This window comes from Anser cygnoides, chromosome 3 (assembly GCF_040182565.1).
Source record: "Anser cygnoides isolate HZ-2024a breed goose chromosome 3, Taihu_goose_T2T_genome, whole genome shotgun sequence".
NCBI classification, from domain to species: domain Eukaryota; kingdom Metazoa; phylum Chordata; class Aves; order Anseriformes; family Anatidae; genus Anser; species Anser cygnoides.
Genome location: NC_089875.1, coordinates 31,825,892 through 31,835,249, shown reverse-complemented (window position 1 = coordinate 31,835,249; position 9,358 = coordinate 31,825,892). Strand labels below are relative to the sequence as shown.

General features: G+C 36.4%; 1 long non-coding RNA gene across 1 annotated transcript; it reads left to right on the top strand.

The window, feature by feature from the left end:
* The first annotated feature begins 810 nt into the window (after nucleotides 1-810).
* LOC136790368 (uncharacterized) lies at nucleotides 811-5,709 on the top strand. Its single transcript, XR_010830193.1, has 3 exons — nucleotides 811-957; nucleotides 2,354-2,543; nucleotides 3,559-5,709. It is a non-coding gene; the product is annotated as an uncharacterized lncRNA (long non-coding RNA).
* The last annotated feature ends 3,649 nt before the right edge of the window (nucleotides 5,710-9,358 follow it).

Genomic DNA, 9,358 nt, shown 5'->3' with positions numbered 1-9,358 from the left:
TTCCTTTTCCTTTTCCTTTTCCTTTTCCTCTTCCTCTTCCTCTTCCTCTTCCTCTTCCTCTTCCTCTTCCTCTTCCTCTTCCTCTTCCTCTTCCTCTTCCTCTTCCTCTTCCTCTTCCTCTTCCTCTTCCTCTTCCTCTTCCTCTTCCTCTTCCTCTTCCTCTCCCTTTCCTTTCCCTTTTCCTTTCCCTTTTCCTTTTCCCTTTTCCTTTTCCCTTTTCCTTTTCCCTTTTCCTTTTCCTTTTTCCTTTTTCCTTCTTTTCTTTTTTCTTTTTTCTTCTTCTTTTCTTTTTTCTTTTTCTTTCTACTTAATTTTGTCTAGTTTTGTTTTTAAATGGGGGGTTATTTTTAAATCCAAACTTCTGAGTTTAACTGAATTTTCAACAGAGGCAAGAGAGGTAGATCAAGACAAAGGCAACATGGAAAACAGGCCAGAAACAGTGCTCTCAGCACTTATCTTCTATAATATTGGTTGACAATAGTGCTGCCATCCCCTTAAATGTTGAACTTAATCAGGGCTAAATCTCTATATTGTTTACAGAGGCTTTGAAACAAGCATGTCATGAAATTCTGAAAATGGTTTTCCCTTGTATCTGTTTTTGCAGTAACTAGAAACTTTTCCTTCCATCTACCTCTTTTATTTTGGAAAACAAACAAACAAACAAACAAAAATGTCATAAATCTGTTAATTAGGCAATGCTTCTGGAACAGAATATTTTAGTTAGGCTTTTCTGTGCTGAAATTGAAAACCTTTTGTGTTGTTCATATGCTCATGAACACTGCTCCAGACACATTTTGTTATTGCAGGTTTGTGCTTGGTGCTTATTGAGGATGCCAGCAGCCACTTGAAATTAAAGGTCAGACATGAGGAGCCCCAGTTTCACAGATGGGAACACTGCCTTGACTCTGCAATGCTCTTCTTTGGAACAAATTTGCTACAGCAATGGAAGTGGATAAGGTTTGCAGAGCACTCTAGCTCGGCTGCTGAAATGAACTGGTACTTAGTAAGAAATCAGAAATGTTAAGGCCTCACGGTAGGACAGTGTAGTAGGACACCACACATAGCTGGGTTAAGCATGTACAATGCTTATTGCTAATACTAGTACAATCCAGTAGGCATATGGTTCTCATGGTGTACCTCTCAAATCCAGAAAAGGTGTGCATGCTTAGGCCTGCTTTGAAATCATCATTCAAAGACTTTCTGAAGGACTGTGACAATAATATGGTCATTTTGAAATGAAACTATAGGTCATACAAGTAGAAACCAGGGGAAATAGGTGAGTGTGTGTGTGTATATATATATATATATATATATATATATATATGAGTGTGTGTATGAGAATCTACACAGTTGTAAATCATGACAAAAAGTGGGATAGAAATGGATGAAGAAGGAAAATGACCTGAAAAGGAATGGGGACAATACTCACTAACATAACAGTGTGGGACCTTGCTGAGAATGCAGTAAAGGCTGTGCTTTTCTAAGCACCCCCAGCAATTCCATTCTGAGTTTGCAATTCTGGGTGCAGCTTTAGCCTCAGGGAAAAGGATAGCATTGAAGCAAGGAAGTAAGCTAAAGCCTTTCAGAAACATTAAATTTGGCTATTTTTCTGGAGTTGTTCTTTTTCCAAATAAAACAAGTGGGAGGGAAGAAGAGATGGGATGAAGGTAAGATGAGAAATAAAGAGAAAAAAAGACAGAGGAAACTCTGATGCGATGGTGAAAGTCACAAAAATAAGTAAAGGAAGTGCTTTGTCAAGAATTTGGTTGCACAGAGCATCACACCCACTGAGTTGCTAAGAGAGTAAAATTACATGTGGGTAAGCTAACCCAAGCACTGTTTTCTTGCTGATCCTGTATGAAGCAGTACCTGTGTGGCAAATCATGTAATTATGAACCATCTTTCACAGCTCAGGCACATGTTTTCATAAGTTACATGATTTTGTACTGGAATGATAGAAGCTTATTTGTGGCTTATTTGGAGAAATGTAGGACTGGAAAATATTCTCTTGGCCCTTAAGAATAGAAAGGAGTGATTAACGGAACTTTATCATATCATCATACTATCTTTGCTTAGTTCTCTGTGGTACTATCACTCTCTTCAAACAATTATTTTTTCCTTTTTTTTTTTCTAACAAAAAAGCACAAATTGTATTTTGTAAATAGGTTATAGATTCATGGGAGAAGTCATTTATGTTCCAGGATTCTCCTGTTGTCACTTTACCTACCACTACTTCCAGTTCAAAACTCTGATCTGCTTTTATTTCATTTCTAATGCACGGATCTTTCCTAGGTGAACTTTAGAAGGTAAGGTGTCCCTTATCCCTTCTGTGCAGTGTATCTCTTCTGTGCAGGTCAATGCCTGAATGGACCGTGAAGAGCTGAAAAACTCTGGTAGGGGAACGACAGGAGTGAACAGAAAGGCAAACAGAATATCCTCTGCTTTCAGAAAAGGAAGTAATTGCCAAGTCATATAAGCTCAAACATCAAAAATACCTGCTGTTGTACTTAAATATTAATATCACTGTCCTGTGGATTTGGGAGGTAAGTGCCTCTGTGGGACAAGAGAAAGAGTGAAAGAACTCAAAATGACAGTATGGTTCAGGACCAAAACACCATTTATCCACATAGTTTCCTTGGAGGTCAGTGAGGAAAACACAGAGGTAGGAGTGTGTCTGGGATGTCTGGAGCCCCCTTGTTTGACTGCATAAGCAAAGGAACTTGTACCAATTTCTAAAGCAATGAGATGGTAGCACTCTGGGCTGAGGCTGCCTTTTTAGAGTAGGTTTGCATGGTAATAATCAGAGTCTGCTTCTGAGTGCAGGATCAGAAGTGCGAATAATTTGACATCCCCTAGGAGACTTGTTCCACTGAAGCAGAGACACTACGTATTAGCATGAAGCTGCAGGGTGAGTCAGTGCTAAAGATGCCTAAAAATCCTGCCTGCTCCTGGTCTGACTTCGACTCACTGCACAGCTTCCAATGTTTTCATTTCTCCTCTTAACTGAAAGAGCAGGGGTAAGAGATGGGGGAGAGAGGCAACTGATGATTGCTGAAAAGTAACTGCACGAAACCCTGTTACCAGTCTGGGACTCCTTTCTAGACAAAGGCACAGCTCAATTTTATTTCTAACCTTTCCAGCAGATACTTTCTCTCCACCTGAGAGAGTTTCTTGCTCTCAGTTTAAGTAATGTTCATCTACCTAGAGAGCAGCAGTTGGAGAAAGACATTCCAGTACTGCCCACATTATTAAGAAAAATGTCACCACAAACTACCTAACACGTTCCTTGAATTACAAAAGCTAAGTGTACACACCATTTATAATGAATGAGCCATTTCCTGTGTAAATGCTATGAAACCCAAGAGAGATTAGCCTGAGTAATGGAGTTAAAATCAAGTTAATTTGTTTGTAAAATTATTGGCAAGTCAAAAATCTCCCTCACAGCTTTGTTAGGCAGAGGGCTGGAGAAAGTCTGTGTTAGGCTCAGAGGCAATCAATGTAAATTTGTTTTTATCAATATACCTGGCTCTGCTGAACAAAAAGAGTTTTTATTCCCAGATGTGTGGATAAGCCTGGACTGAGTCCAATGCAACCAAAGGTCTGCAATGAAAAGGATTGGATCTGTAGAAGTTTCAGCTAAGAGAAGAGACAGGAAGGAGGTCTGTGAACAGCTCTGGAGCTGAATGGAGATACACTAAATATAGAAGGAAAAACAGGAACCACAGATCTTCTCTGCTGTGTGTGATGTGTGCTTAGAAATGTAGGATAAAATGATCAGAACTCTAATAAAATACTGATCTTCATTTTGGATCCATTAATATTTAACAGAACAAAAAGTCAACCACCTTTGACTCATTAATTCTTTGGTCTGCAAACTGCTGGAATATGGAATATTCTTTATTTTCTAGAGAAATACTATTACAGTCATGCATTATTTTAAAAATCTTTCTTAAGCATTTGTTTTTAAATGCTTAAGTTATTGAATTGGTTTTTTGATATGACCCAGAGCAGTCAGTGTTATGTACTTAGGTCTTCATTGCAAATAAATAAATGAATAAATAAATATTTAGAAAAGCTGGAGGAAGAGGGATTTCTGTTAGGGAATAGGACTTTCTGCTGAAAATTTTGAACTGTCTTGAAAATGAAGTTAATTATTCATATTAAAATTCTGAAGCGCAATACAGGTTTCATTTTCTTTTAACTGAAAATATCATATTAGCTCAGGTTCTCAATGTTAAAAACCTAAAAAGCAATGGTATATAATACAGAATTAGAGAACTGGAAAAGGATTTACTTGACCGGTAGTAGGTGTCTGAGGTAGATCTGTATCTGTGGTAATTTTTTGTAGGCTCACACTCTAGTCAGTGGAAAGAGACAGTCTTTTCAAGATCATTATTCATCTTAAAGTAGATACTTAAAATAGATCAGATGAATCACACCTTAAATGTACTTATTTCCCTCCATTGACTATAAAGAAATCCTGGGGTGACTAGCTCTGAGGTTAACGCCTACATTATGGATGTCTAAGTTGGGTAAAATGAATCCCACCCTAGCTGTCATCTTCAACACTCATTGCAACATGTCATTCCTTTTCCTTTTTTTAAACTAAAAATCCAAAGCAGAAAAACATTTTAAGATAAAATGAAAAATAATTCAACTTGACACTTCCCATAAAAATATCAATTTTTATGTTGAATTTTATATTTCCCTTCAGAAAAGTTTCAGTCTTGGCAAAACTACCTTTTTCTTTTTTTTTTCTTTTTTTTTCTTTTTTTTTCTTTCTTTTTTTTTTTATGAAGTAAACTTTATACAAGAAGAAATGCAACTTGTTTCTCCCTGGCACATAAAAAGCAGAGTAAGTGTTCTACCCTGCTTGTCCACTCTGTCCTTGGGTGCTGGTGCTAATACAGCTTCACTGGGGCCAATTTGTGTTAGGAGTGGTGTTCATTTCTTAATCAAGTCATTAGGAGCTAGGCTAAGAACTGCCAATCCATTTCACATGGATTTGGTTCTATTTTCAGACGGCAATAACTTATGGTCACTATCGACCTGGGCTGGATTTGCACCAGTGACCTAGAAGAAAAAAAATAAATTTATTACCAGTTCCTTAAGCTATCTAGTTCAGCAAAATAGCCTTGTATCAAAATGTATCATTTATTTCCTTACACCTGCCTGGCAGGAGTGTAACTATAACAAACCACCTCAAACAGCAGTAGGATGTAGTAATACGGAGCAATTTAAGCATAATGGAGCTCAGAGCTTTCTAGTACTGTGAGACGACAGGTTTTGGAGGGCAAGATATAAGGTGAGGAACAATTGCTTGTCTTATGCCCAGCCAGCAGTCACTGTCTATAAACATTTCACCTATTCACATTTGCTGCATCAGGGGGGATTTTCAGAGCACTTTGAAACCTGCATTAAAACTGTCTTAGACTTAGGCTTTGAAAAGGCCTTGGGTAATTTTCTTCTGCCTGCTGTGACTTTCTTTTCCAAGTCCTGAAACTGCATGACTGATAGGTGGGTAATTTCTGAATTTCAACATGCATCCTTCATCTTGGTCAGTAATAAACCTGAAAAGAGTATCCTGGTGTGGGGAGCAATTGTAACTCTATGCATTAGTCTATGTGCTCCTTTTAGATTTGTCCATTCAACACCTTTGCCACTTGTCTTTCCCACATCAGATCAAATGAGTTGAGAGAAATCAATGTCTCTGTAGCCTCTGAATATTTTTCCCAGTAGAGTACTTCCCTAAAAAGTAGTTAAGTTGAATAGCATGGAAGTCAAGATTTGTTGTCACTAATGTCAATAGCAAATTCTCTGTTGGATCATTCACTTTTTGTCATTTCACTTAACATCAGTCCATGTGGTTTTGGAAGATTTTTTTTTTTTCATTCACCACTGTCCATATGGCTTTTGTTCTTGTTGTTTGTTTGTTTGTTTTGTTTGTTTTGTTTCTCAACCTTTTGTCTCTGATTTAAATTTTGCTTGTAGTCTTTTATGATTAAATGATAATTCCAAACTGAGCATAGTTTTGGTCAATTCTGTATTTTGATTTAGAAGGGTTCAATCTCAAATCCAGTGAACAACTGAAATAAGTATCTCAAGCTATCTTCCTGCCTAGAGACAACAAAAATATGCTCATCCCCTTTGGAACCTCTAAATGAATGAACCTTGCCAGGAGGTGCAATGCACTTACCAGGCTGTTTAGTCTGAGGAAGTCAATTCAATCTTCAGTATTGGAAAAGGTACTTAAGGTTGCCTAGCAAGCATAATTTAATTTCAGAGACTTCTGAGCTGTTTCTGTTCTATGTATTTCAATTTCTTCAGAAAAGCTGACACCAACAAGCCAGGATATTCTCTGATGGCCACATTTTGTCTGGGCAGTAAAAGAAACTTTGGATATTTCTTCCTGACTTTTGAATGCCCTATTGCAGTTGCCTCAAGTTGTCTGATGTCCTAAGTTCAGAAATCGTTCCGTTCTCTGAAAACTAAAGGCACATACTTGAGGACTGAAAAGCTGTCTTTACATTTTCTTGTTTAGGGCATTTGACATGCAGCTCAAAATGGACAGAAGAGTGCAATATGAAAGGCTTCAAAGCGTAACTTTTTCTGTGAGGAGGTAGCTGGGCAGGCTTGTCAGTATAATATAGATTATAAATAAGATTCTTTAATAAGCTAAATAAATGGAGTTCTAGAGTCTCACGTTACCAGCTGTGGCTTCCTGGTCTTAAGTCATATTTGTGGTTCTTTGAAATCCTATTCTTTTTTTTTTCCTAATAGTTTTCTTGACATTTGGATACCAGAACATCAGTGTTCTGAAATCAATTTTACCTGTATCAAATCCAAAGATAGTATTATCTTTTCACCCTTCTGTAGTTTCTACTATTCCTAAATCAAAGACACTTTTTTTATTTTTTTTTTTTTCTGTGACATCGTATTAAAAATTCCCCTTCTTGAGTTGCTTGTTTGACCTCTAAGTTTTTTTCAGTAACTTCTTTATGAGGTAACGCATCCATCCTATCAGGAAAAAAAAGGTCCTAGACACATGCTATCCACTGCTGTTTATCAGGGATTTATTGAACTGCAATGTTTTTTTTATTATTATTTATTATTATTTTTTAATTATTTTCCAGTCCTTAATACGTATTTCATCTAAAAATAAAATAAAATAAAATAAAATAAAATAAAATAAAATAAAATAAAATAAAATAAAATAAAATAAAATAAAATAAAATAAAATAAAATACTAATTTATGGATTGATTCAGGTCACAAGTATGTTATATTGTGTAAAACAAAAAAAAATCTTGTAGAATCTTGCAGTGAAATTAACTCATGTGATGATAATTACTCACGTTACATTTTGGGAGCTGCCAATGTAATTAAGATGCCCATTGAAGTCTGCTTAGTTTCTTAACCAAAATGTTGAATTCCAATACTTCTAGTACTTAAGGGGGGCCTACAGAAAAGCTAGAAAGGGACCCTTTATCAGAGAGGGGAATGATAGGACAAAGGATAATGTTTTTAAACCGAAAAAGGGTAGATTTAGACTTGATATTCGAAAGAAATTCTTTACTCTGTGGGTGGTGAAGCACTGGCACAGGTTGCCCAGAGAAGCTGTGGATACCCCAACCCTGGAAGTGTTCAAGGCCAGATTTTATGGGGCTTTGTACAACCTGGTTATACCTGGAAAAGGGCTCACAAAATAAACAACAACAACAAAAGTGCATATTGGTTCAATTTCATGGAAGCACAGTATCCAAAACAGAGCAGCTATCTGTATATCTGTTAATCTTTATGAGAAATAGCTTGGTCTTAGATCCTGGGTGACTGGGGATGACTATAGGAACTCCTTTCAGGAAGCTCTGCATAGTATCAATGTTCTTAACAGTACCTTGTCCTCTATCACGTAAAAACCTCAGGAGTCCCCAAAATTTTTAGCAGGAGTTGTTAGGCCAAACGAACCCTGGTGAATGTTGCAGAAGATCATAACATTTCAGTTACTCTTTCTGTGGCTGCTGATGATCATGGACATTTTAATCTCCCCCTCTCTTGTTTATTTCCTGATATTGATGTTTTTCAACACTTGAGTTCTGTCAGGTAGGATGGTCTTCAGAGAAGAAGATAATACTGCAGAAATACAGCTGCTTTTGTTGACAGCCAAATTGTCTTTTTCCTTCTTTTTCTGAGAAAGGTTAGCAGTTCTACTTATTTCCTTATTTAATTTATTTTATTATTTTATTTATTTACTTTTGACTCTGAGCTGTTCTTGAAATTAGACTTATTGTAATAACCAAATGTGCAGACTGTCTGCTGACTGTGTCAGATCAAGCTTTATAACATTTTATGTATATTGAAGGAGCATACTCACTGCCAGTAATAAGTACGCACTGCCTTTGGGCCCAGTTCCTACTATGTATTACAAATCTCAGAAATGTGGTCATTACTTTGTCTTAGCTGCAAAATTACTTTTATTGAATTGCAGTTAAGGAATCCTTTTTTTAAAAAAAAAAACAACAATATTTTTTTTTTTAAAAAAAAAGAGTTTTTCTTATTCCTTCCCCTCCTTTTTCTCCTCCATTTGTGAGAATGTAGTAATGCTATTTGATCCCTGCAATGCTCTGTGGCTGAATTTTCGGTCCAGGTTCACAATGTGTTTGACACCATGCAATTTGTGAAAATGAAGAGTAGTACTTGCCCAGCCGAGCTTCATGAATTTTGCCAGTGCTTGGGTTAATACATCATTCATGCAATAATGTGCCTTTTTAATTTTTTTGTCTGTTTGTAATTTATAACTTTTCATTATTTAATGTGAATGAACCATTTGTAGCCCACAGGTGATTCACAGTGCATTTGTTATGACTGGTTTTGAATCACACATTATTTGATTGATTACATAAAGTATCACTGCAGTATTGTTTATAATCCATTATTAGCTGTTCCTTTGGGTTTAAATTGAAACTTCCCAGTTCAAGGCTGGACAATCTCACAATAAGAAATACTAACTTAAATATTTTATAAAGTTGTGTTGCATTCATGACAGAAATGTCACAAGCATGTGGAATCTGAATACTGCTATTTCAGCTGGTCATGAGTAAAGTAATCAAGTGTGACATAAGGGGGCAAACAAAACATAACAGCAATGACCCTTAGGCAACAGGTTGTGGTAATCTTTTCAAAACTCTTCCTGACACTGAAGTTTTCTCCAAGGACAAGATAGTTGTTTACAGTATAGGAGAAACAAAGTAGATATGTAAAGATCTTCTTGTCTTGGTATGTCTCACTATGTAGAAGATAAACCCAAACTTATTTCTCATGCACTGAGATTTAAGTCGTGTAAAAGTCTATAAATATATTGT